The 6,310-nt window shown below is 51.6% G+C and overlaps 1 non-coding gene across 1 annotated transcript; it reads left to right on the top strand.

Moving 5' to 3' along the window:
* The first annotated feature begins 1,838 nt into the window (after window positions 1-1,838).
* Window positions 1,839-1,996, top strand: LOC123378114. The gene has a single exon (XR_006582461.1). It is a non-coding gene; the product is annotated as a U1 spliceosomal RNA (small nuclear RNA).
* The last annotated feature ends 4,314 nt before the right edge of the window (window positions 1,997-6,310 follow it).

The raw sequence follows: 6,310 nt of genomic DNA, 5'->3' as shown, positions 1-6,310 counted from the left end.
GATAATTTGTACAATATGAATTTCTCCCACACTGGAACTGGAGTGTTGGCTATAATACAGACTTCTAAATTTAATCAAATAAGGATTAGTTAAGTGCACTGCTGTTTTCTTTTTTTAGCATTTCCCCTTTTTCACATTGTCTTGTTAGAATTAATTCTATGCAATTACATAAACTTACCAGAAGCTATATGTTTACACTGTAGATGCTTGTGATAGGCATCTTAAACTGCCTTAACCTGGTACAATTGGAAGGTCAATAACCTGTGTGTGTGCATGTATATAATATACATCAAAATATAATATCCCAACCAGCTGATAGGCAGACTCTTATTATCCTATTACAATATCAATTTCACTGACAAGTTCTAATTATTGGCACCAGGATTCAAGTTGGAAACCCCCTGAAGGACCTAATGGACATGCTGTCCTGGGAGGCAACAGCTTGGGAGGGTGGAAGCCATCAGCTGCTGAAACACTATTGTAATTAGCGACAAAGAGTCCTGCGGCACCTTATAGACTAACAGACGTATTGGAGCATGAGCTTTCGTGGTGGGTATTCACCCACGAAAGCTTATGCTCCAATATGTCTGTTAGTCTGTAAGGTGCCACAGGACTCTTTGTCGCTTTTTACAGATCCAGACTAACACGGCAACCCCTCTGATACTATTGTAGTTGTTTCCTACTAACTACTGTTTTTAGTTATACCCTCTTTTTGTAATTCCCTTGTTACTTCAGTGCATCTAATCAACAATAGGATGTTTTAATATAAAGTGTGCAAAATCCCACCACTATAGAGAAATTTCAATGCGTTTATATTTTCATACATTACTCTTTAAAGTTTAAAGTTTAATGCAAGTGTCAAAATCTAATTACTGAAACCTGCAGGAAGCAAAAACCTTTTTTAATGTGGTCGCTCAGCTGGTCTTTCAGTGTGGGGTGGTTGTTTTTTTATGGAAGCAGCTAAATATAGGAAATGTAGCTTGCAACACTTACCAATTGTTTTACTGCTGTAGGATTTAAAGTCTGAAGAGCAGGTGTGCCGTGCTGTCAAATATTTAAGAAAAAGTAAGCTGACCAGAAAACCCAGACAGATTCATATCATGCAGTTAATCTGTTTTTTGCTTCATTTAAAATGCTATGGAATACCAACTTGATACTGCCATGTAAATGCATTTCTGTGCATTTTTAATGAGACAAACATCCTGTAACAAATAAGCAAGCAGTTATGCATATTATTTCTGTATTGAGTTTGTTGCTGAATGAGAGTGCAGGTTAGGGAAACATGGGGAGGGTGCAGGGACACACAGGGACAGCTGTGCTTGACTAAATGGAAAAGGCTAGGGGTCTGCATGGGGGGAAGGCTCTCTAACTCCCTAACAATCTCTCTCTGCCCAAAAAAACCCTGTTCCATACTTCTCCCTCCCGTACCCAGTAACTGTCCAAGTTCACACCCAGACCCCTTCTCAGCAATTACTTCCCTCTCTTTCAGCTGCTCCGTTACCCCTACTCCCCCCAAGCCCTTGCACTGCTTCTGAGATGTGCAGGAAATACATTTCTGTATTGTTGTTTAAATGAATTATTACTCAAAGTTCTGTATTAATATGCCTAGTAACTAATCTATTTGTCAAATATTTCCTGAATTGTTTTGTTCTCTGTATTGCTACAGACATACTTGCTGGCAGGTATTTTGAAATAATTACCAAAATAATTGAAACTGGCATGATTATATTGTGTTTATTTTGACAAAATATGCAGAATTTTAGAATATTGGGTGCAAAATTTTTTAATTTTTTGGTACAGAATTCCCCCAGGAGTATTCCATGGAATCCTACACTCATTAACTCACCTGGCAGGGGAGAGACTATGATTACAAGGTGGTTTTCCCAGGGTGAGGCTTATCCATTGCACTCCAAGTGTGGTGACCCCTGCCATATCCCCACTTGCAGGAAACTTGACTGCATAATTTGTGGTGGTGGTTGGGGGAACTTTCCCCGAAGGGCAGGGGCAGGGCCGGCTCTAGACCCCAGCGCGGCAAGCACGCGCGTGGGGCGGCCCTTTCCCGGGGGGGCGGCAGGCTGGGCCGGTGGACCTGCCGCTGTCATGCCTGCGGGAGGTCCACCGGAGCCCCAGGACGACCGGACCTGCCGCAGGCATGACTGCGGAGGGGGCGCTCGTCCCGCGGCTCCAGTGGACCTCCCGCGGGCATGACTGCGGCAGCTCCAGCGGAGCCGCCGGACCTGCGAACCGTCCGCAGCTACGGGAGGTCCAGCTGAGCCGCGGGACCAGCGAACCGTCTGCAGTCATGCCTGCGGGAGGTCCGCTGCTCCCGCGGCTCCGGGGCGCCTCCCGGGCATGACTGCTTGGGGCGGCCAAAAACGTAGAGCCGCCCCTGGGCAGGGGTTGAGGAACCAAACAACCACCAGCTGCCTCTGACTCCCTCTTTAAACCCTCTTCCCTCTCCGTGTAGGATCTTAAGTTTCCCCAAAGAAAAAAATCCAATAGGTCTTCCCCTCTACCCACTCCCTCCAGGTTTCTTAGCACACTCCTCTTCTTTCTCCAACACTGATGTTTTCTGCTAGATCTCTTCCTTCAGTCTCTCCTTCTGCTCCCATGACCTATAGTATTACAATTACAAACACTGTAGTGTTTAAATGTCAGGTCCCCAAAATTGTGAATTGACCTGGGTTTTTTATTGGCCTTTTAGTTTCTGAGAGATTAGGGTACATGTGGTGATTCAGGGAACGTATGTACAACTTATGAATTCTGTCTGACATTATACTACTATGAAAATTGCTGTATCAGTAATGCCCCTCTACGTGTACCTACTATGAGCTGACATGGTTGTCAGATCTCTGCCAGAGCAGGGACAATAACGGGTCATGACAACTTCACAACTCTAACCACAATGGTTATGCTAAGGAGGGTGTGAGAGTTGGGAAACCAGTTCTCTCCCACTTCCCTCAACAGAGGATGGGGTTTGGCGCAGTGGAAAGTTACCAAGCAGGCCAAAGCGACAAGTGATTAAGAAGGTTATAAAAAGGACTGTGGGGGTGGGCTTAGGGGTGGGGGTGACCGAGTGAGGGAGAGAGAGAGAGGAGCCATGCAGACGGGAGGGGAAGGGGATTGACAGCCACCATAATGGAAGGCAAGCTGAGGAGAGAAGGCTCCATGTTTCAGGACACAGGCCATACACTGGAATGGACTTGTGGCTTAACCAAGGACTCTGACTAGGGTGACCAGACGTCCCGATTTTATTGGGACTGTCCCAATATTTGCTGTTTGTCCCGCATCCCGACCAATGTTCGGTCGGGACACTGGACAAACAAACAATTTTGCCCTCTGCTCCGGCGCACAGGCAGAGCCCGGAGGGGCTCTCGCACCTGCCCCTTCCTTCCCCCATTGGATCCCTCCCCAAATCCCTGCCCCCAGCCCCACCCCCTCACTGCCCCATTGGATCCCAAGTCGGGCCTGGGGAGGAGACGCCCCTGTGCAGCAGCCTGGGCACATGGGCCATGGCTGGCCGCGGGCAGGAGCGCTGCTCCAGCCCTGCAGGCCGCGGGGCAGCGCGGAGTGGGCAGGGCCCGGGTGGGCAGCGCAGCCCAGGGGTATGGGCCGCCAGAGACACGCGGTGGAGAAGGGCTGCGCCGGGAATGAGCCGCTGGAGCGCAGTCAAGCGGGAGAGGTGCGGGGCTCTCCGCCGGTGGCGGGACGTGCCACTTGTGCTTGGGGCGGGCCGGGGGTCAGGAGGCTCTGTGGGGAGGGCAGCGCGCGCAGCCGGGGTGCTTTGTGCGATCCCGTGGTGTGGCCGGGGCCTGCTAATGCGAAACTGCTTTTTTTTTTTTTTTGCTCCGCTGCCATTATTTTTTTGTTCTGCCCCGCCATCCCCCCGCGTCCTGATATTTCATCCCTGTGATCTGGTCACCCTAACTCTGACCCCAGTCCCAAGAATTCTGTGGAGCAGTGAGGAAACTGAGGCAGGAAAATGAGTGGTTTATTATTTTGTATAGGTCTGTGTGTTTCTCATGCTATGAAAGAGAAATGTTGTATGCAAGTCCTGTGCAACATTTATGTGGGTTATGTGCTACACCTTATGTGGGCCCTTGAAGAGGTAACCCAGAGAGCTCATACCTTTAGCTGAAGCTCTGGGGGGGGGGGTGATGTTGATGCTAAGTGGGGAGTCTGAGGAGTTAGCACTGGTTCCAAGGATTTGGCAGAGAGACTGCATGTGCTAAGGTCTCAGGCTGGGATGCTAGGCAGAGGATCTGCACTCTGAGAGCATGCCTAGGGCCCCCCAAGCTAGGGACAGTGCCTGGGCTCTGTTCAAACTCTAGGGGCTGGATTCCTTCACAACAGTCTGGCGAATGGCCAAGAGACGGTGCTTGAGTGGACTTGTGACAGAACACTCTCAGATCACGTTTTCAAGCATGTGTCTAACTATGTTAGGTCTAGAAACAGTGTTCTTTCTAATGAAAGCTGAGATTCCCATCATCACATGCCTCCAGGAGCTTGGTGTTTAAGAAATACCAAATATCATACAGGATGGCAACACTGACTTTTTATTCTCCTGTCCATGCTTGTTTTCTCTTTCTCTTTCATCAGGATTACAGTAACTCCTCACTTAATGCTGTAATGTTCCTGAAAAATGCGACTTTATGCGAAACGATATTAAGCGAATCCAATTTCCCCATAAGAATTAGTGTAAATGGGGGGAGGGGGAGAGGTTCCAGGGAAATTTTTTTTGCCAGTCAAAAGACATTATATACATATACAGTATATGTTTTAAACACTTTTAAACAAACAGTTTAATATTGTACACAGCAATGAATGATTGTGAAGCTTGGTTGAGGTGGTGGAGTAAGAGGGTGGAATACGTCCCAGGGAGTGCCTTGCTGCTGAATGAACTAGCACTCGGTTGAGCCCTCAAGGGTTAATACGCCATTGTTAATGTAGCCTCACACTGTACAAGGCAGCATGGACTGCGGCAGGAGGGAGGAAACACAATAGATGCAGAGCAGTAGCTGCAAACACTTCCCTGCAAAAACTGAACATGATGATGAGCCCACACTATCCAGGTGGAACACACCACTCCCTCCTCCTGACAGCACATGCATGGCTGCACAGGTGCTGACTTTCCAAAGTGCTGGGGGCAGGGGGCAGCTCTAGACATTTTGCCGCCCCAAGCACGGCAAGCAGGCTGCCTTCGGCGGCTTGCCTGCGGAGGGTCCGCTGGTCCTGGGGCTTCGGCGGACCTCCCACAGGCCCTACCTGTCCTGGCTCTGCGTTGCACCCTGGAAGCGGTGAGCAGGTCCGGTTCCTAGGCGGGGGGCCATGGAGAGCTCCACGTGCTGCCCCTGCCCTGAACACCAGCTCTGCACTCCCATTGGCCGGAAAGTGCGGGTGGCTCTGGGCGAGAGCAGCATGTGGAGCCTCCTGGTACCCCCCACTTCGGAGCCAGAGCTGCTGGCCATTTGCGGGGCAGAGTGTGGAGCCAGGACAGGCAGGGAGCCTGCCTTAGCCTTGCTGATCAGGAGCTGCCCAAGGTAAGCCTGCGCGCCAACCCCCTGCCCTAGCCCTGAGACCCCCCCAAACCTGGAGCCCCCTCCTGCACCCCAACCCCCTGCCTCAATCTGCAGCCCCCTCGCACACTCTGAATCCCTCTGCCCCACCCCCAGCCTGGTGTCCCCTCCTGCACCCCAAACACCTCATCCCTAGCCCCACCCTAGAGCTTGCACCCCCAGCCCAGAGCCCTCACCCCTCCCTATGCTCCAACCCCCTGCCTCAACGTGCAGCCCCCATCCACACTCTGAATCCCTAGGCCCTACTCCCCAGCCTGGAGCCCTCTCCTGCACCCCAAACCCTCATCCCCAGCCCCACCGAAGCCTGCACCTCCTCCCACATCCCAACTCCCTGCCCCAGCTCAGAGCCTCCTCCCATACCCTGAACCCCTCATTTCTGGCCCCACCCTAGAGCCTGTACCCTCAGTTAGAGCCCCCACCACCTCAACCCCCCTGCCCCAGCGCAGTGAGCGTGGAGGACAGCGAGCCACTAAGGGAGGGGGAATGTAGCGAGCGAGGGCGGGGCCTCTGAGAAGAGGCGGGGCTAAGGTATTCAGTTTTGTGTGATTAGAAAGCTGCCAACCCGGGGCATGTGGGAACACAGGGGCAGGACCTGCCTGCCATAGGCACGCCCCAGCCTAGCGCCAGTGCCAGGGACGCTGGGGCGCATCAGTGCAGGGCTCCGCGCTGCGGTGGGGCAGAGGGTGGCGCTCACTCTGTGAACAACCAGGCCACCGCTTCTGTAGCAGGGATGA

Source organism: Mauremys mutica, chromosome 9 (assembly GCF_020497125.1).
Source record: "Mauremys mutica isolate MM-2020 ecotype Southern chromosome 9, ASM2049712v1, whole genome shotgun sequence".
In the NCBI taxonomy this organism is placed as follows: domain Eukaryota; kingdom Metazoa; phylum Chordata; order Testudines; family Geoemydidae; genus Mauremys; species Mauremys mutica.
The sequence above is the reverse complement of the archived record's forward strand: the minus strand, read 5'-3'. Positions and strand labels throughout refer to the sequence as shown.